Genomic DNA, 27,454 nt, shown 5'->3' with positions numbered 1-27,454 from the left:
AACAGCCAACAGAAGTGGCTTGAACACAGCCCTGACCCCAGGATGATTTGTGACAGTCTGGAACAGAAGAGCCACTGACTGCAGGTCTGTGAACCCCAGCTGGGTTTGCAACTGGCTCGGGCACAGCAGGACGAGCAGTTCCTGTCACAGGCCCTGACACTGCCTGCAGCTGCACCACAGAGGAAACAGCCACCTTCCAACCAGAGGAAATGGATCTTAAGAAAACAACCAAAACAATTCCAACACTGTGCTACTTTTGTACTTTGAAATCAGAAGCACTCCTACGCTATTTCAAATTAAATCCACAGTGACCTTTATATGCTGAAGCAAGCATTTGCATTCTAAAAAAAAAGTCAGTTTCTTCCTTGCTGGACAACTAAAAGCAATCATTCTGCTGCTTTTCTCTTCTTTAAAAAGAATTCCTTTTTCAACTACAGATTCTCTATCATGCGTGGTAATTATGGTGAGAGTAATTAGGAGTGATAAGAGAAATGAAATGAAATCTTTCAGTAGGCTGCTGCTTCCATGGCTGTCACCAGCTGCAGCTTGGCAGGGGGCAGCAGAGGCCATTGAAGGGACTGAAAATACACACAAAGACAAGGAAAAAATCACCCTGACATTGCTGGATTCCTACACTGCCTCTAAAACAAAGCTGGGCAATGAGAGATCCAGGGAGTCACACCTCAGATTTCTCCAGCTGCAGGTGACCTGGTGTCTTTTCTTCCAGATGTCCTTTCTTCCCTACCCTCCCTGCTTCCACTGACACTCCATGTGCCTGCTAAGGAACAGGAATGTGCACCCTGCAGAGCTCCTGGCTCTATTGAAATCAGTAGTTCAGATGACAAAACTTATTTAAAGATGCTCAATCCACGCAAAATCAAGGCAATGACAAGATGTTACTTACAAAACAGCATCAGACTTGTAAACAAAGTATTAATAGCAAATATGTGACATCAACAGTCTGCATTTCATCCCTGTATCTCAAAGCCTTTTATGTAAGTTGGTAAACAGAACTATTCACAATTTATAGAGGGAACCACTGCAGTGCAGTGACGTTCAGGAACTAAAATTCACGCAGTGAGTCAGTGTCAGGAGCAGGCACAGACAGACAACTTCTGCTCCCAACAGCAGATCGTGACACTTCATTCACTAAATGCTTGAGTCAGCACAGATTATTTATCAACCTTAAAGGCCAAATCATTCTTTGTGTATGTGAGACCAATGCCCCTCATTCCAGCAGGTACACAGCTGTGCACAGGAGGGCTCAGCCTGGCCCTGTTGAGTTGGTATCAAGCAGTCAGGAAGGCAAAAGCATGTTTCAGTTTTCAGGTCAGAGGGAGAAGATGACAGATCTGGAGTTGCACTGCAAAGATGAAGCAGGGATCAGCTGAGATACCCTCGTGTCAGGAACCTTGCAGAGCCTTGCAGAAATGTCTCTGTGGAGCTTTTATTTGTTGACATCATCTTTGCTGAGTGCATGAAGATAGTAAAAAACATGCATTTCAGGCATTTTGCCTTTGTTCTAGGTAATTTCAGGCTGGCAGGTCTCCTTTGGATGCATGCTGGCTGAATCACAATGAAGGCCTTCTCCAGTAATACTTTATACTAAAATAATCCAATTAAAAAGAACTTAATTGGTGTGCAACATTCCCTACAATTTCAACATTTTAAAAATGAATAGTCTCTGTAAGTACCAGATGGTGACACGCACTAATTAATCAGGCCTGCTCAATGAAGAGCATATGAAAATGAATGCACCTCTTAGACATGTGCTTGCAATGCTGTGTGCTGCAGAGATCTCCCCCCACTGACAGGCTGGGGCTCTCCTGAGCTGGGACCAGCACCCTCTGCTCTCTTCTGGGATCACCAGGGTTCCTTTGGTTTGTCCTCCTCCAGGGAAAACCCATTTACCTTTAGTGCGGCTGGCCCTGACAATGGGGCTGCAATTTTTATGCTGCAGAATAAACTGCATTGATCAGCATTCTTGGGCACCAGTCCAGTCAGGGCTGCTGCACAACCACAAACCTCTCCCCACTGCCAGGCCTGTCCTCAGACTGAAAAAATCAGCAGTGGGAATTCAACCTGGGCTTCCTATATGGGAGTGCCCAAAGGCCACAAAACCACCACGGCTTTGTGGTTTGTCTGAACCACTTAAAGGCATCTGGACAGTCACTGATCACCATAAACAACAGTGCAGGTCTCACACAGCAGGGAAAAGGAACGGCTATTCTCTGCCAGGATTTCATTTCTGTTTCTTTTAAATTTTAATGCAATCATAAACATTTTAAGAGACTGTTTTAAAAGCTGATCCTGGTGCAGGTCCTGCCTGGAGGGCAGTGGCTGTGGGGAGGTTCCCAGGCAGTGTCCAGCACTCCCCTCTCACTCAGCCTGTGACAGGAAAAGCCGTGGAACTAAAGAATGCAAGAAGCACCATGGGCTGGCACTACTTTTCCCCAAAGTGAAGGATATTTGCTAAATATCAGCTCACTGCAGTACCAAGCCAGAGCTCTGACTCTGGCAGAGAGCACAGATGGGCATTTCCATAAATGTTGGGCACTACCACTTTTGTTAAAAAAGAAGTTTTATCTTGCTGCAGACAGGGTTTTTTTTTCCTGTTTTAATGTTTCCCACTGTATTTTCTCTCCTTTAAAAAGAGCTCAAATGACATAAGTATTTCAAAATACTAAGTAAGTGAAGGAAAACCATAAGTGTGATTTTTTTTCCTCCCTAAAACTTGCAAGGATAAAACCTGACATGGAAATAACCAACGAAGTGGAGAAAAAACCTGCCCAGGGCTAGACAATCTGTGATGCTTCAGAAGAAAACAGGCATCTCTTTGCAATTTACCTAACCCAAAGAGATAATGCCACAGAGCAAGGAAAAGGCAAGGAATATCCTCAGGATGTGCCCAGGTACTCTGAATGGATTCTGCATCACCACACTGGAACACACAGAGCTGTAATAAGGCCAAGCTCTGCCCTTTGGTGCTGAGGGGCCAGCCAAGGCAGGTATTTGAGAAGGAACTCCTATGTGTTCCAATAATAAGAATTCTTGACATTCTAAACTGAAGATTTTTTTTCCTTTTGGAAAAAGAAATAATAATTTAGCATTAATAAAAATTTAAATTTATTTGGTCCATTTAGACATATATAAATTCTTATAATGATGATCACTCAGACACAGCAGTACAGTATATTCTTTAGGAATACTTTTTTATTTACATGGAAAATTGATTTTATTTTCTACTTTTAAAAAAGTCTGGTAAGCCAAACTATAAATTGTTTGCTTTCTGAAAATGGCTGTACAACATTCTAAGATTTAGCAGCAAATTATGGGTGTATATATCAGCTGACAGGAAAAAAGCACAATAATTATAATTTCAAAAAAGTATCCTCAATTCCAGTGCATTTCAGTTTCTCCATATTTTAGTTTAGGAAAACTATGAGAATTAAGCCCTTCACAGCATTTTAGAAGTGCACCTGTATGAGTGTATCTTGACCAATCTAATTATCTTTGATTTACCTTTCCTGGGCTCACTTGAAATTCTGCCCTTTGATCTTTTTCCTTTTGTTTAAGCACATGCAAACACTCGTGGAGAAGAATGAACTTTACCAAACGTCTCCAGAGGCTGCTCACAATAAACAAAAAAAGCAATACCTGAGAAACATTATAGTGCTCTCATAGTCAGAGACCTGGGAACAGCTGTGGTTATCCTGTGCTGAGCAGAGGTGGAGAAGGAAACCAGGGTGGATCACTCCAGGATTGTGGAGTCCAGCAATTCTGCAACTTCTGTTTGCTTCAGCCTCTCTCCCTTGCACTCCTGCAAGGCTCCAAAGATCTGAGTGCTGAACACCTGAGGCAGCAAAACCCACAAGTGCCAACCCCCAAAACGCCCCCAAACCCCCATTTCAGTCTAGCAAATCACTTGTGGATAGCAAAATACAAACCAGCATTGGAAAGGATGGGCAAGAAGTGACTGAAGAGGAAGCAAAGCCCCAGGGAAGTGTCAGGGCAGGTAACTGAGGAGGGAGGGGCTGGCTCACAGCCCGGGCAGGATCAGCTACAACACCAAGGCTGCAGCACAGGGGGCACCCTCCAGTGGCCCCAGTCCCCCCTGGGAACCTCAGGAGTCATTAAATAAAGACTTGCCAGGATTAAGTTTAAAAATAAATCGCCACGAGCCGTTACAAAAAAATGAGGTATTAAAAATAACCCATAAATTACAGCAACAGCACAGCAGGGCTGGACTGTGCACAGCCAAAAATTGTGGAGAAATTCAGGAACCAGGTGGCTGAGCTGTGCAAAATTACAGCCCCTTATCAGGACCAGGCATCAGTACAGCACATGGCGAAGGCACCTGCTCTTCATCATCACTTCTGGGAAGGAAACCTGCTCTTCCTACCAAACCACAAACCAATGGGCAAAAGAGAAATGCCACAATTTTATTTTAAGCTTTTAAGAAGTTCTCTCCAATTCCTAATGGCTGGGCATGCAAATGGTGTCACAGCAAAGGCCAGGCAAGCAGCAGATTACATGCTTTCTGTGTGAGAAAATCAATGACATGATTTACTGAGTATTGCACTCAGTTCTATTTATGACTTCTCAGGAAGAAATGCTGCATAAAACAGAGCCACAAAAATATTTTAATATGGAAAGCTTTTCATCCCTTCAGTGAAACAAAAAGATTAGGATAGTTTAGTTCAGAATTGAGACAAATAAAATAATGTAATGGTATATTAAATGATCTGTCACATAAAGAAGACAGACTGGGTGTTCCCATTTAGTGTCTATCTCAAAAAAAAAAAGGCAATAAACCCAATGCAGCATATTTACATCTCCAAAAAGAAAATTATTCCACATAAAACACTTCCTGAAAGAAGCTGGCACTGAGATCAAGGGGTCAGTGGATTCAGAGGAACAAGCAGACATTTGTGCATGGGCTGAGCCATGACAGTTGTACAAGGTGGGCTGAACTCAAAGCTCCCAATTTCAGAGTCTGAAAGCTGCATTAACCCTTTCAGTGGAGAAGAGGATTTGCTCATTAGCAGATGGTTCCTGTGCTGGCCACTGGAGCAGCCTGGGCAGGTGAGGGCAGGCACTGCTGGGGGCTGGACCTGACTGCTGCTCCTCTTCCCAGACCCTGCTTTCCTGTGCTTTCAGCTTGAGCCAGCAAAATCACCCCAGGGTGCAGGAGCACTGAGATGCCACCATCTCCCAGGTAGGGTCAGCCCTTCCTCTCCTCCCACACTTTGTCACTCAGTCCCGGGCCACCCCATTTGTACCTTTTGTGCCTTCATGTTTGACCCTGCCAGTGCCTGGGCCAAGGGGCTGTGCCACACCCACAGGTCCTGCAGGACAAACCCACAGCCAGGCCAGGAGTGGGAATCAGCCAGGTGAGGAGGCCAGGTGGAAAGAGATTACTAGAGATTGGTACTGTTTGAAGCTTGGCACACTACAGGCTAGAAAAATCAGGGTAAGGTTACAGAGGAATGATAGAAGAGGGATTTTTCTTTAAAAATAACCTAATCAATTTAACTTTTGAAGACACATACATTACTATTTTATGGTGGAAAACAGAAATAAAAATGAGCCCTATACTGCTGTCTCATTCACTATGTGGTAGAGCAATGCCTGGAAAGGGCCTGAATCTTTGTAAAAACTCCTCCAGTTTTCCATTCCACAGCAACCATCTCCTCCCCCTGCCATCTGCTTGGTGCACTCATTTTGCCTCATTCCTCACATCTATGATCAAAGACAGACATTCTAATTTGAGGGCCTCTTTGATAATCTTGAGAAACTAGCTACAGGTAATTTTTTGACCATCAAAGCTGGTTCCAGCAGCTTACTCTCACTCAGGCTACTCTTCTAATTAGGGTGTCATTTATTCATCCCAATAAGCCACTTCACCAAGCAAGATGAATGCAAGAAATTTTAATCTGCAGTTGTAAGCCAGAGCAATGAAATGAATGATGAGCTCCAAGTCAAAAGGTTAAAGATATTAATGTTTACTAGTGTTGAAGTTTACAACAGATAATTTCTTTGCTTATTCTACTTATGCTTTGCCTAAAATCCATTCCCATAAAATGGCAAGCCACCACTGATAAGAATGTTATTAGGGATAAAAAGCACCAGCATAGATGAAATTCAGAAAAGGAATTAGGAGGTACTGGCATTGGATGCTTTTAGCATACATAATAAGAATTGACTTTTTCCTTATTCTGATGATTAAGTGGTGTGCCTGCCAGCCCACAACACCCCAGTGTTCCAGGCACATCGTGGGGGCTCTGTGGGCAGCCCTTTCCCTCCATGGGGACAGAAAAGGACTAACAGCCAAACCCGGGGTGTCCCACAGTCAGTAATCAGCTTTTTAGCCAACCAAAAGAGACAAGATGTAGGGCAGGAAAAAACCCCACCAAAACCCCAGTGATTTATTTTAGTTTCCCAAAATCTGATTCCATACTTTAAAATAATCCACACATGGAAAACTATGCAGTGAAGGCGTCATTACATACAATCAAGGACAGAATCAGAAAGGAAATGCAACAGAAATCCTGTGTTAGTTTTTATCTCTACAGTCAATCACTGGTTTTTGCAGCTGGGGAATTTGCTCAATTTACTCCATGAGAAAAGAAACAGCCTGCATTTTCACAGACAGATGTTTATACCTATCAAGTGTGTAAAGCACTATAATTTTTAGCCAGTGCTGAAGGAGGAGTAAGGGGAAGCACGAACCTGAGCAGGTTGCTCCAGGCGGGAAATCGCTGCCCGTGCGCTCCGGGACAGCAGAGCCGGCAGAGCAGGCAGCTGCATGCGGCCAGCCCAGCACCTCAGGCGGCTCTCAGGGCCACAGGGCTGAGCCCAGCCTAACACCAGAGCTGGGCTCAGGGCCACAGGGCTGAGCCCAGCCCAACACCAGAGGCGCGCTCAGGGCCACAGGGCTGAGCCCAGCCTAACACCAGAGGTGGGCTCAGGGCCACAGGGCTGAGCCCGGTCCAGCCCCAGAGGTGGGCTCCTCAGAGCCGCAGGGTTCAGCCCAGCCCAGCCCTGCACCAGAGGCGGCTCCTCAAGGCTGAGCCCAGCCCAACACCAGGAAGAGGCTCCTCGGAGCCGCAGGGCTGAGCCCAGCCCAACCCAGCCCCGCACCAGAGGTGGCCCCGAGGAGCCGCAGGATTCAGCCCAGCCCAGCCCGGCACCAGAGGTGGCCCAGCAGAGCCGCAGGGCTGAGCCCAGCCCCAGAGGCGGCTCCTCAGGGCCGCAGGGCTGAGCCCGGCCCAGCTCAGCCCCGGAGGTGGCTCCTCGGAGCCGCAGGGCTGAGCCCGGCCCAGCCCAGCAGCAGGAGGCCCAGCAGAGCCGCAGGGCTGAGCCCAGCCCGGCTCAGCCCGGCCCTGCAGCCCCTGGCCGGCCGGGCCGGCCCGCAGCCGCTGCTGATCGTACCTGGGGATGCCGAGCTCGCAGCCCGGCCAGCGCTCGCTCCTGGAGCAGGACACAGCAGGAAACAACAGAGCTGAAGCACAGCAAACGAGCTCTAGCAAAGGAAAGAGAAAGAAAATCACCACCAACATTCAATTCTTTCTTTAGTTCTTCTTTATAGATAGAAATGTTTTCCTAAAGGAGTTGATTGCCAGACACAAATTTTGCTACTTGTGCTTGACAGAATCCTGAGAATCCAAAGCCTTTTGTAGCCAGAAAAAACAATGTGAATTTTCTACTCTTGTACTGCTGAGATGACTCAATACCAGTCCACAGGGGTCTGAAGGTAAAAGCAGAACCACACTCATCTGAATTCCTTGCCTTTCAAACGAGATTTTTTATGACAGAATACTTTATTAGCAAACTGGGCTGCTGCAAGCCCAACCAGGAACCACACCAAGCCCAGGGCAATTACCTCTTGTCACTGCCATTGCAGTGAAATGGGACAGGCTGCTATTACCTGCTCTCTTGCAGAGTCTTGAGGGAGGTTTATTCCTGCCATGTGCAACGCTGTGGCATTGGGAAGTAAATTGTTTATAACAAGAACCAGTGTGAGACAACAGCCACAGCAGCAGCATCAAGCTGCACGGCAGCAGGGAAACTCTGTCCCTGCTCCCTCTGAGCTCCTGGGCTCCGTCTCCAGGGGCTGCCCAGGAGACACCAGCACATTCCAGTGCCTGAGGGAATTGCTCAGGAGCACAGCCTGGCCCTGCTGCCACCTCCTGCCCAGGAGGGGAGGGTGATGCCAGGTGTCCCCAGGATGGTCACACAGCAGACCCCACGCTCCCTGTAGTGCTTAACCCTGCAATTTATACAGAAAAAAAGAGGTATGGCAGATCTCGAGGTTCTGGGCTCAACCTTGGCTTAATTAGTGGTGGTGGCATATGTTCTGTGATGGTTATATAAACAGGGATGGCATCCCGACCGGTGGCCGAGGGGTTGCCATGGTAACTGTGACAGCCATCAACGCTGCCTTACTCATCGCTTTCCCCCGACTCCAGCAGCACTTCTGCTTCTACTTTGCTATTTTCAAACACAAACATGAATAGCTGGAGCTCTCTGGCCTTCTCTGGGAATGAAGCTGCCCAAAGCTGTGACCCCCGGTGCCACTTGTGAGCTGTGAGCAGCACCCTTGGGCACAGTGCAGTGATCCACTCTGGGGACAGCCACCAGAACATCCCTGCACACCTGGAGGCCAGGCACTGTCCTCTGCAGCCCAGACTGTTAGCCAGAACTCATGAGGATGATGATGATGTGCTCATGCCTTCCACAAGCTTTTCAGCAGCTTCACTTCTTTTAGTGCATTCAGGCAAGCCGGGCCTAAAATATTTTATTCCTAGTTTACAACTGTACATAATGAATAAAATGTATTTCCTCCATCTTTTTTTTTCCAGTCCATATCTCTGCTTTCAAATCTCCCTCTCTCCCTATTTACATTTTCTTTCAGACTGCTCATAAAAACCCCTGACTAATTTTAGGACAAAGATTAATACAAAGCATCCTGCTCAGTAGCACCTCCTACCTACACCCTGTTTCAGACCTATAGCCAGGCCTAACCCGCAGAACATCCACTGCATTTTCATCATTTTGGTTTCTCAGTAACAACATAGAAAAAGAAAATTAAAATATGCTAAATTTAAAAGTTAGTGTAGCCTTTTGTATACTTGTTTATCAAGTTATCTATTTATCCCTCACTAAAATCAGTATCTGCAAAGATGATATACAGAGGCACAAGGAAGACAGGAAACATGGTTTTTCAAACACAAGGAATTTGTATTTTATGTTAAAGCTGTTTTAAAAAGCAAGTCTTTTGTTTGCAATAGTATCCAGCAGTTATTCAACAGAATAATCTCAGTAATGTGAATAAAGATTAAATGCTAATTTTTTTTTATTTCAGTGATTTGCAGAAATATTTTCTGGCATAACCAGAAAATGAGTCACTACTAACTTCACCTTCTATGACTGTTTCAAGTACAAATCATTTCTCATCTGACAATCACTCAGCTTTTAAAGCCAGCTGTTTTATAAAGCCTTTTGTTGAAACCTGGTATGTGAAAAGGGATCCCAAAGCCTTAATTTTGAGAGAAATTGCAGTATGTCAAACTCAATAAAGGCAGAGGAGTTGTTTAGATGCCAGAATTATGTATGTAAAAGAAAATCAAAAAGGTGAAGTTAATAATAGGAGATTTATCAGCTGCCTGGATACAGGTGTAGGATTGGTCTCGTGATTGCTTCATACAGCAGAGCTGAGAAACTGAAGCAGATCTGCTCTGTGCTGTGCAGGTCTTCAAACTACATGTTAATACAAAAATTTTTGCTACATAAGAATACTTGTTTCTTCTTCCTTTCTTTAGAGAGCAAAGTAATTTCCTTACTTCCATATGGTACTGCAGGAACAGGAAGAGTAAAGAGAAAAGTGGAGAGACAGTGGTTGTGAGGAGCAGCTCTGCACAACTTCTGTTCACCCGTGGCTGTGCCAAAGCAAGGCTGGGCTTCTGGGGGGCTTCCAAGAGGAGCCCCTGCCCTGCCAGGACACAGTGCAGTGCCACAGCCAGGCAGCCCCAGCTCCCTGCACTGCTGCTCCAGCCCAGAGCTCCTCCAAGGCTGAGCTAATCCAGCAAAAGGACGGGCTCTCAATGCTAATTAGCTGTGTAGTCAGGAGATAGACTGGAGCCTCTGCCTCTAATGCCCAATGTGAAATCTCTGCTCTCCACATAAAGCCCGGGACATTAACCACGTCTTATTTTCCCATTTTTCTTTTCAGGGAGCCTGGATGGATTGTAATGCACATGGATAGACTGAAATGCTCAGCAGATGATTTTGCTTAAATCTCAAGTAAGACAAATGTGAGGAGATCTTCAATCACTGCCCTGGGAGGTGTGGGCGATGTATTACACTTTACAAGGAACAGCATTTGGAAAAATTCCCTTTTCACTCCTCAGCCACTGTACTCTTTTAATTACTTGCTAAACTTGGAGAAAGAAGAATGGGAAAGGAAAAGGGCAGAGGAGACTTGACAGAGATAATGAGATGGCTGCCTGCTGAAGTGAGGCATCATTAATGCCTGGGCTGAAGGAGGGGCAGGCAGATCCCTCCCATCCCCTCGTGGCAGCAATTCCTGCAGCCCCTGCTCTGCAGCCACACACCAAGCTCCAGGACATCCTGCAGCCACACACCAAGCTCCAGGACATTCTGCAGCCCCTGCTCTGCAGTCACACACCAAGCTCCAGCAGCAAGTTCCCTGCTTGAGTCAAGGCCTTTGTCTCATAGGCTATGATGGAAGATTTCAGTCTGAAATCTTCCAAGAAGATTTGGAAGTAATCTTCCCAAGAAGCTCTGTAGAAGTAATAAAATAAATTCTGCCTCAAATCTCCACAAACCTGTAATATGCCAGTTACCAGAGACAGATGAAAGTCTCTAAAGGTCCCTGGAATTTTACCACTTGCTATGCCTATGCATTCCCTGGTGCACGCTTCATTTTTACTGAAAATTCACTGCAAAGAAATAAATTAGGAAGAGCTGTCATACTAATTTTTTTTGGAAATGCAATTTCAATCTTCCCTATGAAAAATGTGATTTGAAAACTCTTGTAGATATTAGTATCCAAGGACTACGGGTTTTTTAATCTGGTTGGTTGGATTTGATGAGCTGCTCCACACCAATGTGGACAATACCTTTGTTTCCTTGTAGATGCAAACATGGGAACATCTTCCCAAGATCCTGAATTATGCCTGCTGCAAAACACACACTCCAGGAGTTCTGAGGTGAGTACATCCTTTTCTTACAGAAGTAACCAAGTTCTGACACGCTCAGAGGTCATGCATCAGATTCAAAAGTTTTGCACAAGTAAAGCCTGAGAGCATTATTGTCTTTCAATATTATTATTGTAATCTCTGGTGATAAATGTAATGCCACAAGTGTACAGCTGTAATTGAAATGTAAACAAAACTGCAACTGTCCTTTGCTAATGATGAAAATAATTCTAATAATTACTATGCCCAAAATATCTGGGAAGGAGATGAAAATCACCAGCTGAAAATTAAGTAGTAGTTCAGGGCTTAAAGCCACATAAATGGTGCCTTCTTTAAAAATCCATCTCTATAGTTTGCACAGTGCTGTAGCAGAGAAGTATAAATTAGACATATTTATAAACACACACACAAAAGGTAAGAAATCACAAGTATGAGATCCATTGGGATTCTGACATCTTCAGATTGAGTTCTATAGAAGACACATCCCAGGCAGAAAGCTAAAGAAGTGTGACCAGATAAAAGGGGACTTAAATCTGAGAAAATATGATTATAAACCAGAAATATTATACTATTAATGAATTCCAGGAAGAATTAACTTAGCCAGCTGATCCACTGAAAGATGTTAAAGTGGGGATGGTTTAAAGGCCACCCCAGAGAGAGCAGCCTGTGAGTAGCCAGGGGGGAAGGTGAGTAACACCCAGGAGTAACACCCAGGCAGGCCCTGCTGGAGCAGACCCAGAGGAGGTCACAGCTCTGGATGTCACAGCCCTGGCTTGGGGCTGGTTCCCACTCTGCCCCCAGTGGGTCTGCCAGCACAGGGAGCATTTCAGCAGCCCCTCACACAGACCCACAAATGCTGTGCCAAGGTCCAGCAGTAACTTCCAGCCCACATCATGCAGTCCAGCTTTAAAAAACACTGCAAGTCTTCAATTCCTATAGTAACCTTGTGGACATGAGAACATGCAATTTATGGCAATTATTTTATAAGGGAGAAGGGGAGAGGTTACAATAGGATTATGAGCAAGGGACTTCCAAACCCAATTGTAAAATTATCTTCAGCTTTAACAAATCACAACTCTAACCCCCTCTCCTTTTTACTTATTCCTAAAGCCTTTCTTCTTTCTCCTCTTGTGCTTAATCTGATCTAAATTCTTTCAGGATGTCAAGGGGATAAATCTGCTATTAAGAGCTACTAGTTTCCATTTGCTTTTTACAAGTGGGTGTGTGACAACACTCTGAGGCATTACACAGGCAATTAGGTATGCACAGGATGCCCTACTCCAGAGAGACAATATGCAGAGAAGTGGAGGCTAAAGCACTTCTGCATTAACAGGAGGACCCTCCAAGTGCTTTGCACAGTGTGCTCCATGGCCACTCAATTGTCCCACTGTGTCAGTATTCCAGCAGAAGACATTGAACTCTGTTTCTTCCCAGACCAAAGGATCAACACAGGAATCAGGTATTTACCCAATGCCAGTAACAAGATTTCTACCTAGCAATTTTCTGCAACTTAAATGTAAATGATGCATGAAAAATGTGTTCTTATGAGATATTAAATATAAGCCAAGTGCTTTAACAGAAAAGTAGGAAACACCCCAATGATCTCTGTGTTTTGTCATCATCAGTGACTGCAGCCCTGAGGAGCCTCCAGCTCCTGCCAACCCAGTAGCAAATAAGGATCAGTGCAGCTTCGAAGAAATTATGGCACTTTCTTATGTGCATTCAGAAAGAGACAGCCATGAAGCATTGCCTTGCTAAATGTTATAAAAGTTCTTATAAATATTCATGTGCAGCATTTGTACTCTGAGTATTTAATCATTTCTTTACAAGAAAGGAGCAGGGAGAAGGGGAGAGGAAGAAACTACTGTTTCTCAAATTCCAAAGAGATCAAGATAACAGAGGCACACTTGTGCACAGGTGATCTATAAATTAGTCAGCACCAAACCCAGAAACCTACAAAAAAAAAAAGATTATTTTTTCAGGTAGATTTTCTGTTTTCATTTCAAACAATAGTTTGCAGGTATTAACCCAATGATTTCTTTGATCATTTAAATTACCTGCATTTTGATCCTTTGAATTTTTACATCATTGGCTTTTGAAAAACAAGCCTGATCTGTTGCTTCTGACATTGGTGTGAAGACAGATTGAGCTGGCTGCACTCTGCACTCCAAAGCCCATGGTCCCAGGTAAGGCCAGGACCAGATCAGCAGCACTGCCTGGAGCAGGGGTTTTGTGCCAGGGGCACTGGATCCATTCCTATGGGAAACAAGGCAACCCCAACAAAGGGGAAGAAAGACAAGGAGGGCTCCATGGACAGCAGAAGGCTAATTAATTACTTTATTATGCTATATTATTCTATACTATATTGCACTACATCTAAACTGAATCTGCACAGAATCTTGTGACTGGCTGCTGACCGACAGGCCAAGGAACCAAACCACCATCACTGGGTGAACAATCTCCATACTGCTTTCTACTCTGGCACAACACAGGAGCAGCCAATGAGATAAGAACTGTTTTGATCATTCTGTTCTCTGCTTCTCTCAGGTTCAGAGAATGTGAATCCCACACATCCCCTCTGACCCAGCAGGGCTGAGAGCCCTGCCAGCCTCTGTGCAGGCACTGCCTGTCCAGCTCTGGCCTTGGCACACAGCCCTGCATCAAAGCCTCTCTCAGCTGAATTTATCAATACTGCTGGGAATGAATATGGATTTCTGTAACACGTGCTGACAATACAAAAGCCTGCTCACAAGTGGCTTGTGCACAAAAGAGAAAATACATTGTAAAACAGCTTTGATGTCAAATGATAAACCTGATAGAAAAGCCAAGAGATGTGGAACAGTAACACCTGAACTGCTCAGAAATCACCCAGCAGAGACAGCAGTCAGGGCTCCTGCCTTGCTGTGATGTGGCCTCCAAGGCAGACCAAGAAAGCCTTGGCCACTTTTTCCTCTCCTTCCACAGCAGAACAGCAGTTCCTGCAGCAGATATGTGACACTGAAGCTGTGGGTACCAGTGCCTTTGCAGACCCCACAGTCTGGATGACCGTCCCCAGCCAGGATGCTGCAGCTCAAGGAAAAAATAACAATTTCAGATGTTTATTACTGCAGGCCCAGCTCCTTCACACACACCTTGGCTGGCAAGCAGACCCAGTGCTGGCAGAACAGGCTGGGACAGCAGCAGTAACAGTGGAAGAAGCTTATTGCTGTGCTGCTCTGGTTCCCTGCTGGATCAGCCAAGGCAGATTGCTGCCAACTGAACCTGTCTGTGCTCTCAGGTGGATTGGACAGGTCTCTGTGGAGTCACTCCAGGCCCATGCCATGTTTAGAATTACAAAGCAAAATGAAAAGTGGTGCTGCCTTTTGCTTCCCTCAGGAAAACTGCCTCTTGCAAATGGTTTTATCATTTTCATTATATCCTGTTTGATTTGCTTTACCATCTTGACTGGAACAATAGCTAAGACATAATAGAAAAAGATTTTTCCACAGGCTGGTTCTAATTACATTAAATCTCAAGTGAGATAGGACATTTAAATAAGAAACAACAACTGCAGAGTCTGAGATAATGACATACCGAGATACCAGGCTTTTTGAGAGTGCCATTAAAATGATGCATGAAGCATTACAGCCTCTCCAATTGGGTTTCAACACGAAAGCCATTCCTTCTGTGGCACAGTGCTGCAGAGAGAGGTCAGCACTTACTGCACTCAATGTGCTACTCAACAATTAGGAACCATTATCCCTTATGCTGAAGTTGCAACATAGACAGGCTTAAACTTCTGTATGAGCTGATGCAGTTGGGAAGGCAGGGTCTCTGGGATGAATCACCTCATGAACCACAAAACAGAGTGGAGGAGCTTCTCAAGAGCTCCTGGATTTTGCTGCAAGTTGTACCTTTAACATTTTGCCATCATAACCAAATGCTCTTATTTTCCTGGAAAATATCTCCTTAGATTTTCTGGGAAACCACTGAAATAGAGACATACAAAATGGAGCCTGTGGCCGTGTGTCCTGCAAACACAGTGCAACCTGTCACAGTCCCACTGCTCGTTTGTTTAACCTTGGAGCACTGCCCAGCTGTGCTGCCAGCACTGGTGCCTGTGGGGCCCTGCAGCCAAGTCCCCTGCTGGAAATCAAACTGAGGAAAGGGAGTTTCTGTGGGGAGGAAAGGACTTCAGGCACTTCCCCTGTGCCTCCCTGTCCTTTGGCTACCAAGTGCTAACCCAGGCTAAAGGGAAGGAGAAGGGCTGGCCTGAGGGGATTGAGGTGGCAGAAGCACTGGATGGGGTGGGAATGTTCCCCTGCTGGAGGGCTCTGCACAGGGACCAGGACAGGCCAGATGCATGGGCCAAATCCAATTCTATGAGGTTTAGCAGGGTGAAGAGCTGGGTCCTGTCCTTGGCTTACAAGCCCCTGCAGTGCTACAGGCTGGGCCAGAGGGACTGGAAAGCTCCCCAGCAGGAAGGACTGGGCACAGCTGAACACGAGCCCAGGTGGGCCACAAGGCCAATGGCCCCTGGGCAGTGCCAGCAGTGCTGTGGCAGCAGGAGCAGGGCAGGGACCATCCATCCCCCTGTGCTGGGCACGGCTGAGGCCACACCTCACACCCTGGGCTCACATGGGAGCCCCTCACAACGAGGAAGACACGGAGTGCAGAGGAGCTTTAGGTTGGAAATTAGGGAAAAATGTTTTCTTTGAAAGGGCTGCCCAGGGCAGTGGTGCAGTCACCATGTCTGGGGGATGCAAAAACCTTGTGGATGTGGATTTGGGTGTTGTCTTGTATATCACAACAGTTCTATTATCATTATGGTGCAAGGATTTCATATCACCAGAGCTTCATTCCTCCTTGATATTTCTCGTAGGCATCTCCTCTGAGCACTGACTGTTCCTGTCCTTGCAGCAGCCACCTGACTCCTCTGACTTCTCTCACTCCCCTGACTTCAGTTCCCACCAACCCACTCTTTTATACCACTAGTTCTTATTGGCTACAGGTGTTGGCTGTTATCATCTGGCCTGCTCCTAATCTTTAGCAATAGGGTCCAGCTGCAACTCGTTGGGGGATAAGATTACATTCTACATTACCCATTCTGTGTCCTCCTACATTTGGGGACACAAGTCAGTGGTGCAGCTGGCAGTGCTGTGTCAGTGGTTGGACACAATGATCATAAGGGTCTTTTTCAACCTTAACAATTCCCTGATTCTGTAATGGGGCAGAACAGCTCACCAAGTGCCCTTGCTCACAGCTCATCCCTAGGCTGAATAACATCAAACCATGGCTCTGCTGTATGGCTGAGCTGAGGCAGGGCTGTACTTACACACTGGGATCACTTTCTTATCTCCAGCTGCTTTTGCACAGCTGTCATAGGAACATTTCAAGGAAATTAATGAGATACTGAGGATTGAGAGACTTTGTTTCAGTCAATCAGCAGAATCTGTGATTCTAAAATCTATACTCAGAAAATAGAAACTTTCACAGAAGCAGGTCAGTAAGTAAAGCATTCTTGTCCAAGCAGCAAAACATTAATTCTCTATTAATAATCAAGTGCACAAAAGAAAATTTACAAGTTTCTTTTCAGCACACACAAAAAAAATTATTTTCTTGGGTGTATATTCCACACTTCAGCCTTGCCCCACTGAAGTGCTGTGACACACAGATTGTCTGTGTTCAGCCAGTGCCAGGGCAATGCAGGACGATGGCTCAGACACAGCTCAGTATTGCAGTTCTGTGACCACATGGCAAAAGCATTTGCTAAATGCAGCTCAGGTCCCTGCACAGCACTGCTGGGGATGCCTGCACAGAGCCAACCTGAGCAGAAACACACATGCAACTATTACTGCTTGTGACAGTATTTAATCTGCATCAAATAAAGAAGGAATTTAACTGGTTTTGTTACCTTCCTTAACCTAAATGAGATGGCCATGCTCACCTCCATGACACCTGTGAACAGCCCCAGCTTTCAAACTGCAGCAGCTGCACTGAGGGTGAGGAGGGAGGGTGGATTTCTGCCAGGTCAGGGAGCGAAGGACATCAGCAGTGAGCACCAGCATGGGAGGCTGCTGGGCCTCTGCCTCCCTCTGCTCCCCAGAAGTGCCAGGGGAGGTTTCAGCAGGTTCTGTGCAGCATCATGGCCTGAACAGATCCTGTCCTGAAGTCCCTGGGCTCACACTGACTGCACTTTCCCCCCCCATTTGCTGGCACAAACCTTCCCCATTGGATCCCACTGAAATACCAACATGCAATTTTACATGCAAACTACACAAAACGCTGTTTCTTCCCCAAACAGAGGAACAATTTGAAAACTTGCCAGTGTTGCTCATGAGCTGAAATAGAGGCTGCACAGGTCATGATGACCTGAAGGGAGCTGAGGAGTGTCTCCCCAAGGCAGGACATCCCTGGGAGCCAGTGCAGCCCTGCAGAGCTGGGAGCTCAGCAGCACAAGGGCAAACCCCAGAGCCTGCACTGCACCCAGGGGCTGGCACCTCTGGCACTGGCAGTGCTGCATCCCAGGGCACCTCACCCACTCCTATCTGCCATCCAACCTTCTTCCTGCACAGCCTGGTGGTCTCTTATTAAAACCAAAATTTACAGAGCAGATTTCAGCTTTTATAGAACCCACTGTGCTTTCTAAAGATCCACCTTGTCTTCCAGGCAAGTGAAATAACATCTTCTGTCTATGGCTCCTGGGGGTTGTTTTCCATCTTTATTTTTAAAAAAAATTATTTAGATCTTGCAATGCCTATTTCTCAGCCAAACTGTCAGGGATGTTAATGAGATTTATCTGCACAGCCTCTCTCACTCTCTGCCCCCTTTCATTCTTTGACACACAAGTGCTTTTATGTTGCAGGAAATGAGGACAACAGAAAGCTGCAGATCCCATGAATGTAAAAATTGTCTTGAAGGCATGGAACAATCCAGCCCTAATTACAGCCAGCTGGAGCCTGCTCTCTTTGCACTGATACTTAGATAATTAACTGAATACTGACTGATGCAAGATTCAAGTATGTCACTACCAGATATTCAAGGTTAATTTTTGTATCCATCACCAGCATCAAGCTTAATGGATATTATCAGCTAAACTCTTGAAGATCAGTAACACAGGCTCCTAGTCAGGCAATGACTATTTTTCCTTTAGTGAGCTTGGTGCCGTCTTTCTTCAGCTGCAGAAGAAATGTCTTTTACATTAACAAGGCAAACTCAAATTTTGATGCATTTCATACCTGTAAATTCACTCACTTAAAGCTCTAAACTTAAATACACTGAAATCACAACAGTAATGTAATAAAATACACCCCAGACTGCTCCAGTGGGCATTACTGGAGTAGTACCTGTTTATTTCTCAGAGTATGGCATCTTTAAATTGGTGGATGTGTGTACCCTCCTCAGTAAGCTTTATATGTATTTTGAAAGCAAACAGTTCTATGCTGAAAACCAAATATCCTGATTTGACTGTGCACGTATCTGAAACAATTACAGGAGGGGACAGCAGAGATGGTGCTCAAGAAGTCTGAAATGTCTGTAAGTCAGAATTGCTGATGCACTTCTCCTCCTGCATGGAACAATACATGTTTAGATTGTGAGGTACCTGAACTGTGCTCTCAGCAAAAAACTGAAAGAGGAAGTCAGTCCCAACAAGAGAAAGTTGTCTGTCTCAGTTCCACTTTCAGCAGTGCTTTCCCTGCAAACAGGGATTTTTGGACAGGTTCAGTCCCTCTGACTGGTTTACAGCTGCACTGATAGGAGAAAACAAGGTGTCACTCCTGCTTATCAAGTGGTACTTTTATTCCTAGTTACTAATTCAAGAAATCACTGTGAAAAATCTGAAGTATTTTAACCTGGAAAAGATGTTCATAAGAACAGCAAAGCCACAGTAAAAGAGGAACAGAACTATTCAGGAATTGTTAGAGCTTGGGTAGGGCTGTGCAGCAGATAACCAGCATGCACCTTCAGCAGCCTGCACTGCTCTCCAAACATCTGGGTGGGGAGGCAGGAATCCAAAGAATCCGGAATAGGGATTCTTTTCATTTTGTATTTTATTTATCCTCACACCTTCTTATCTACTAATGGGAAAATAAACAATCCCAGTTATGTTTGCACATGGCCTACCATGCTCCTTCAGCAGGAAAAGTCTGAATTTTGTGAAATATCTTTGGAATGCCACTGTAATGTAAATCACAAAGCACTGCCACCACAGTGCAAGTTAAAGTGTAACCTGCAGTTCTCCCCAAGAGAATACACAGAATTTATATCACCAGAAAAGGACAGCAACAGAACAAAAATAAAAGCTTAGCAAAAAAAGTAGGTTAACTCATATAGAGAATGATACATAAGACAAGGCTGAAGAAGAAAGCAAGGTAGGTATTTTTGGAAATATTTTGAAGTCTCTTTAAAGCCCTGCCTATTTGCCTGTGAAGTATTTCTGCTTAAAATATAGATATGCTAATGTTCATATTTAAGATAGAGATGATTGGGCTGAAAGAACTCCTCTTTGGAAGAGCAAAGGAACAAAGACTGTGCATCATCAGCAGCTGGTTCTGAGAGCATTTTCAGACTTATCCTGGGGAGGGTTAAGGAATCACAGGATCATTAGGGGTGAGGGGGTGGCTGGAGGTCATCTAGTCCAGCTCCAGGGAAATGCATGTTTGAGAGGAAAAGCTGCATTCTGGATAAAGTGAAAAAACCTTTGGAATCTGAGGAGCCTCCAAAACTCCAATTGTTTTGTGTTAAAGGGGGCATAAAAAGTGCTGCTGCAGCAGCTCCCTGGATGAGGTGGGTGCTGTAGTACCAGCACTGCCCAGAACCCTGGCACAGTGGCACTATCTGCAGTCCATGGAAATTATTATTGCCTGCAGCAGGTTCAAATGTGATAATTACCTTTTTCACCTAGAAGTTCATACTTTTCTTAATTAGCAGGGTCTGAACTGTATGCAGGTTTCTTTTTTTGGTTTGGGATTTTTTTTTTGTTTGGAAGAATGGCAATGTGTTTCTTGCCAAGGCCACATCACATAATAACAGACTAGAGAAAAATGAAAGGACCCAGTATGAAAAACACAATGCAATTATCACCAACTGAGCAGCTGATAAAAGAAATGACAGAGTAAAAGACACAAGTTTCACATGATGGAAATTCAGAGAAAGTGAATTTGTTACAGATATGGAGCAAATGAAAGGAGGAGACCCCACCATAAGCAAAGCCTCTCACCTCCCAGCCACTGAAAATTCCCTCCTCTGCCATCCCATCTCAAAAGGAGCTACAAGACCCCCAGCAGCAGATCTGCTTGGATGGAACTTACAGGGGCATGGCCAAAATGAAGACCAGGAGTCCCACACAATTACAAGATAATTTTTCCATTTTGCCCTGTTTGTTTGAAAATTCCAGCGATCACACCAGCATGAATCCAAGCAAACACAGCCTCAGCTGCCTTCTATCAGCTAAACTGACAAGGACAGAATTTTTAACACACCTGTGATGGGCACATTTCAGAGATAAGTCCAAGTGAAAACAGAGATTCCTGCAAGCGTGAAAAATCTGAACTGCCCTCTGGAAAGAAGTGCATATAGGGACATGGAAAAAATATTATTAAGTTATTGTTGCTTAGTCTGTCAATGTTTCCATTGGGAATCAGCCTTCAGACATTAAAACCTCAGCTGGAAAAGCCTGGTTGAACTTGACAAATGAACAAGCCTGGTCTCTGGAAGAAAAAAAAGTAATTTTTCCTTAACCCCCAACTCAAACGGATCCTGCCTTCAGTATCTTCAGCTTCTTTTGAGGTCAATATCCTCAATTTTGCATCTTTCTTTTGTGCATGTATAACTGCAGTTCACATGTTCCCCTGTGTGTTCCCTGTTTTGCCCTGAGAGGGAAGCAGCTGGCCTGTTCTGCAGGGGAGCACACCCAGCTCTGTGCCCAGAGCTCCTCCAAACTGCAAGCACACAGAAATGATACAGCACTTGGAGGCTGGAAAACTGTTCAGGAATGCACACAGGAAATGCACTATAGAAATGTAAGATCATTAAAAGAATGTTATTATGTTTATTATTATCCTAAAAATCCATCTAAGCCAGTAGCCCCTGCCTGTCCCTGCAGATACCTCACTTTATCTGCAGCTCACATGGCTCCTCTTCAGTGCCAGCATTTTCTGCTCCTTCCTTGTTCTTTGTGCCAAGGCAAAGAGAAGCAACAAAGGCTGGTGTTGTTCCTGGAAAGGAATGGCTCCTGCAGGAGTCAGTGGGCAGCCTTCTTTCATGCACACAGGGGCTCGAGCTCTGTACAGTGAGGGAAGCTCTGCAAGCACGTTCCTGGTGCAGCCTCCTCAATGAAAGCATCCCACAGAGTGTGTGTGGGTCCTGTGTGTGGGACAGGAGCCTGACAGGGCCTCAGAAGAATCCTCAGTGTGGCTGCAGAGCCAGGCAGGCTGAGGTGTGTGAGCTGCCCACAGCCTCCCATTGTTCCTGGGAAGGTGGTGACTTCCTCTTCATTGAATCTTTCCCCTTACTTTGTCCTTCCTTCCTGATGATAAATGCAGTTTTTATTTTTCCAACCAATTCAACATTACTTTTAGAAATTTTATCACTCATTCAGATTTCAGTCAGTGAGTCAAGCGGAAAAAATGTGTTCTCAAGCTGAGAGAAAACCCTCCCATGTAAAATCCCTGAGCCAAGAGCACCTCCCAGGCAACATCCTCCAGCTGCTCTCAGAGACAGAAAGAATTTGTGCACTCCATCAGTTCCCACCTAGGCCACTCCAGAGCATCTCCTGCAGGAAGGAGGTGCAGGAAGGAGATCTGTCTGCCCAGAGCAGCAATCCCTGGCTCTTTCCAGGCTCATCCCACCCAGCTCTTACCTCAACTGCAAAAACCCCTTGGTGTTCAGCTGAGGAACATCTTCCTGTGCCAGCAGAGGAATCTACCCATAGCATTGTTCTCCCTGTTTCTGGGCCTCTGATTGTCACTTTTATCAGCTAAATAATAGTAATTTGAGTGCAGAAACAATTATGGGAACCTATTTGCTCAGCTGAAGTCCTCGTCCCCAGCAGATTTACAGTTAGTGCTGTTTTGTCAAAGGCTGAATGCACAAAGAAGTTGCTCTGCCAGGCAGGGATGTACAAGGGAGCAGAAAAAACATCACCTTTCAGCTTCCTAGGAATGTTTCCTCTAATGATGGTGGTTAGAACCTGTTTGTGTCCCCTCCTGACTGCCTGCATCCAACAAGCCAAGGTGGTGCATTTTCCTTTGTAAGAATGGGCAAGAGTTTGTGACTAGGACTGCTTTGTAACTTGTGCTGCTCATATTTGTGGCTCTAAAGTGACCTACAGAAACCAAACATCCCAGCTCCAAAACTTTTCCAAAACAGACATGAGAGCTGGAACTGTCTTTGTCTTGTTCTTATTAGACACGTGAGTGAATCAGATCTGAGGATCTGTGCACACCTTCAAAGAGAAAGGACTGCAGGGCTACAGGGAACAACAGAGAAAAGGCACTAAGGAGAGCACAGTAAATCTGAAAACTTGAAAGAAGAAAAACATTTTTCTTTTAAGTTCTTTTTGAGCTTTATTTGTCACCACTGCAGACAGATGGAATCTGCAAGCCCTCCCTTCCTGCCAATGCAGCAGAAGACACTGACACAGTATAGAAACAACTCTGGCAACAAACCAGACAGCTCCTAAAGAGGGGAACTCAGTGAGGGAGGAACCTGGCAGCCTCCTGAGCACCTGGTGCACTGGCTGGGCTCTGAGCTCTTGGTTGGGAGGCTCCTAAGTGCTGCTCTGACTGAGCTCTCACAGCAGCCACAGGAGCAGTGGGGATTTCAGAAAGAATTGCTACATTAATGCTGACCATTTCCTGAAATCCCACCCATGACCTCACAGAATCCTCCTGGGGCACTGGCTGTTCTCCCACTGAAGTTCTAACACAGACTGTGATACAGGGGTGGAGTGAACACCTCACCTGGACTGGTAAATAAGAACAGCTATATTTGTGAGGTTCAGAAATGCTGGTCTAATTTTTCTACCATCAGTCACATAGAACTACTGTCAGATCTGTTCACTCTCCCTCGAAATAAAAGAGGGTAGAATAAGAGATAAGCATTTCAAACAAAACCACAGCACATAACAGATTTCCTTTGTTTTGTTCATGACAAATGAAAGGAATGTGGTGAGATGTCATTTTTGACATATGCAGTTACATCACAGTTTTCAAACTAAGGCAGATCCTACTGAGCTGGGGTTTAGTGAGGCTTTGAGGAGAGCACAAACACCTCCTTTCACTCTCTTGCCTCAAAAGACATGGAAACATCATCTTGGTGTGGTATTAAAGATATGGTAATTCCCCTTACCCTTTTAAAAGCTTCTGTTTTTAGTGGCCAGTTCTACATTGTTACAAAGGCACAGAGACCAAAATGGGACAGCAAAACAGAGCTGGGGGCTCTTTCTGCTCCCAATTAAACTTCAAAAACTAGCACAGTTTTGTATTCCTGACTAGTAAACTGACCTCAGGAGAACAGGCATAGGAGTATTCAGATGTTTAATACCCAGCTATGAATGGCAGAGGAAAAGATAAGTAAATAAGAAGAGTAAAGAAAAGAAGAAAATGGAAAAAGATTTTTGAGGAAATACTGAATGTCAGCAGAAAAAAAAGCAAACTTCCTAGTGTGCCAAATTAATGTACCTTTCCACAGGTTTCAGGAGTCACACAAAGTACTTAAAATATAACAAAAAAACAGGGACAGAGCTACTTCTACCCCTGTTCCAAACTGCATTTTGCTGGGCATTAGGTAGGAAGACAGCCAGTAATGGATAAAACTCTTTTTGTTTTTCAAAGATAAAGACATGGGATGAAACCACAGGAAGAAATTTCAACTACTGAATAAAGTACCAGATACTAAAATTTCAACTTTTTGCTAATGAATGAAGCTGACAAAATCACGTTTGGTTCTTGTAAGATTCTCTATTTAAACTCTGGCAGTAGTAAAACAGTATCATCTATAATATACGTTATCCTGCTGTACTGTATTGGAAATCAGAAAATGGCAGGAAAATGAGTTACCACTTAAGTCTGAGGCACTGAATCCATTCTCATGTCAATGGTTGGCTTGGCAAAACCTCCTGCAGCCACTGCTAATAAATCCTGCTGAAAATTTCAAACTTCCCACTTGTCCAGACAAATTCGCTTCACGCCCTTCTCTTCATTACTGCTGGTCAGGGCAGCAACATTTTCTGTGAAAGACAGACAAGAAGATTAATTCAAACAAATTTCAAATCTGATTTATTGTACATTTTCCTTGAGTGACCTCCTGATCTCTTAAATGCTGTGAGAGCATTTTTTTTACAAAAAACACATTTGAATTCTTTTCAGAATTCTGGCTGCGGAGCTGGCACCCCAGACTTTTGTCCTTAACGTTCCCATTTGTTTCCCACTCCCCAGGAGCACACTGCTGCAGCTCTGCAAGGAAGGCAGATTGCAGGCACAGGCTGAGGAACAGCCTCTAGAACCCACTGGAAGAATGAAGGACTTTTCCTGGGAAAAGGAGCAGAGCTCTTTGGAGTTATTCAAGGAAAGAGCTCTGTCCAGTTCTCCTGGGGTTTTGTTTGTGGGGTTGGTTTGTTCCCCTCCTCTGGTATTCTGCTTCTTGTGACTCCAAGTGTGAACACATTTGTGGGTGACAAAGTTGGCAGAAAAAAAGCAAACACAAATAATCTGTGTAAGGGAAGCCACAAATAACAAGGAGCAAAGCACTTAAACTTGTGTGCAAAGCAAACCCAGCCTGGTGAGGGCACAGACTGAGCAGCACACCCAGAAATCCTTGACAACGATTATCACCACAAAAGGACTTTTTAGGACATTTGAAAGGAAGAATCTGAAATAGCCCTGCAGATGAGCAGCAACAAGTGAGATGAATAAGAATTATCCAAAGAGAAAACACACATTATGTGCTTGACAATGGACTTAGAAGGGTGAACATCCTGGAATTGAAGGCAGGTAAGGGAATCACCCCTAAATCAGACTTCAACTTGTGGCTCATTGTCTAAATAGAGATATTAGAGATGAGGAGAAAATTTCCTGTGGATGGAGAAGATTGAATCTTCTCCTAACTCCAGTGTTACCAACCAATTTACTTTTGCAGATGGGATTAGCCAGAAATAGGATGCAGGAGAAGAACAGGAATGAGAACTGAGCCCTGCAAAGCCTCCAGAAGGAATGTTAAGGGAACACCACAATCCTTCGTAGTTCTGAGATCCTCACACAGCAGCAAACTTTTTCTTTGCATATTATCAAGTTCTTTGAAATAAAGAGCCCTGAAGAAAAGAGAAATCAGCCAACACTTTGTGGCATGGAATGGCTACAATGAAAGACTATTTAAAGTCTCAGGGTAAGGAAATGTCGTGCAAAAATTGTGCAAAATTTTAACCCCTTCCAAAATGTTTTTTTGTTGGCAAGAAGAACAAGAGACTGGGAACTTTGTGGATTCAGGCAGGATGCTGCAGTTCAAGGAGCTGGCTGGGGAAGGAGGGAGATGGATTTGTCCTCCTTTAGTGCCCACCAGCCTGCAGAACCTGTTCCCAAGCTGTGGGCACCTCTGGGCACATCTCTATAGGGAGCTCCAAGCCAGGAAACACTGCCAGAGCTGTAGCTATATAATAAAGTATCAACAGTTACATGCATTTTTAAATTTTAGTTGCATGCAGGTGTTTGTACTTCTGTCCTAAAATTCTGCAGGCTTTGCCCAGCAGTACAAAGGGCTGTCCTTGCCATTTGCCTTCACCTGTGGAGCTGCACAGCTGGAGATAGCAGAGACTCACTGCCACAGCTGGATATAAATCTGGTGTTCCTGTGAGGATCACTGAGGTGTTTTACAGGTGCTACAGAAAACATTTTATCTCCAACAGCAGCACAGTGCACACTGAATGGTAGCTAAGGCAACAGGTGGCACAGAGATCACAGATACAGTTGTCATTGTACTCACAAGCAGCACAGGGACTTGAAAAACACAACCTACCACTCAAAAAGAAACGACTCAAGCCACTCTATATTCACTTCTGTTCCAGTGCCCAGTACTACAGATTCATTTAAAACATTTGAAGTTAATCAATAAAGATGATGTGCAATCCTTTTTAGCAGCTGCTCCAAAGAGGCAATTCCATGGGTGAATGATGCTGCAGATGAGTCCCTCTGCATCTCCCTTGGCTTTCCCTGGGGGCTGGGGCAGGAGGAGCCCCCTGTGAAGAGCTGCCATGTGCCTCGGTCCCCTCTGCTGTCCTTGCAGGCAAAGGGCAGGAATGTTCAACAAATGAATCACAGACTGTTCCTGCAAACATCTCACAGTCCATTCCTGCAAACACCTCACAAACCACTCCTGCACACCTCTCACAGAGAATCCCTGCACCCATCCCAAGAGGGTGCCAGGGCTGGAGCAGCTCCTGGCCAGTCAGGCTGAGTGACAGCCAGGGGTAAAGGGGCACCTTCTCACAAGATCAGGAACAGGAAGGCTGTTTCAAACCCCTCCATATGAATTATGATTGCTGACTGTGTAAGGAGGCAAAAATAGAAGTAAACCCAGTCACAGACATCTTTTATGAAAAATCCTTTCCTTAGGATTTTTTCTCCTGAGAAGCTGAGAGGCCTCAGGAATAAAATGTAAACATTGATTATCTGCTGCTGTGGAATGCAACAGGTGCATCTGTGATTGGTCTCATGGGGTTGTTTGTAATAAATGGCCAATCACAGTCAGCTAGCTCAGACTCTCTCTCTGAGCCACAAGCCACAACCATTCTCTCTTTTTCTATTCTTAGCTGGCCTTCCGATGAAATCCTTTCTTCTATTCTTTTAGTATAGTTTTAATATAATATAATATATCATAAAATAATAAACCAAGCCTTCAGAAACACGGAGTCAGATCCTTGTGAGCACTGTCACAACCCACAAGGAAACAAAGCTTCATTTGGAAAGGTTTTTCCTATTCACGATGATTGCAAGTGAATTCTTCCTGAGCTGTGAACAACTGGTGATGCTTTAGCATTCAGTACATGGCCTGATTTTATCATAAAAGCTTACCCTGGCCTTCAGCTGGCTGTCAGATCTGCCAGGCTGGTAGGATTCTGGCAACACTTGTGCTGTTTAATGTCTCAGCATGTTGTATCTTGGACACAAACCCCTGCAAAAATACCCAACTATAAATATTTATGTTTGTTATCCTTTTTGCATGATACAGTCAAGAGAGGGGAAACAGATTCTTTCCAA

General features: G+C 44.9%; 1 protein-coding gene across 6 annotated transcripts in view; it reads right to left on the bottom strand.

Moving 5' to 3' along the window:
• The window catches only part of PEAK1 (pseudopodium enriched atypical kinase 1), a 112,036-nt gene that overhangs the window by 39,051 nt on the left and 45,531 nt on the right, over positions 1–27,454 (bottom strand). For 5 of the 6 annotated variants that reach the window (XM_058033100.1, XM_058033094.1, XM_058033099.1 and 2 more), the window contains exons 2-3: positions 24,263–24,432; positions 7,435–7,525 (exon numbers count right to left, since the gene is read on the bottom strand). The gene's annotated coding sequence lies outside the window, so the exon portion shown is untranslated. The remainder of the gene's footprint in view (positions 1–7,434; positions 7,526–24,262; positions 24,433–27,454) is intronic. The other variant, XM_058033098.1, reaches the window with a different exon arrangement.

Source organism: Melospiza georgiana, chromosome 13 (assembly GCF_028018845.1).
Source record: "Melospiza georgiana isolate bMelGeo1 chromosome 13, bMelGeo1.pri, whole genome shotgun sequence".
NCBI lineage: Eukaryota > Metazoa > Chordata > Aves > Passeriformes > Passerellidae > Melospiza > Melospiza georgiana.
This window is presented reverse-complemented; position numbering and strand designations above follow the sequence as displayed.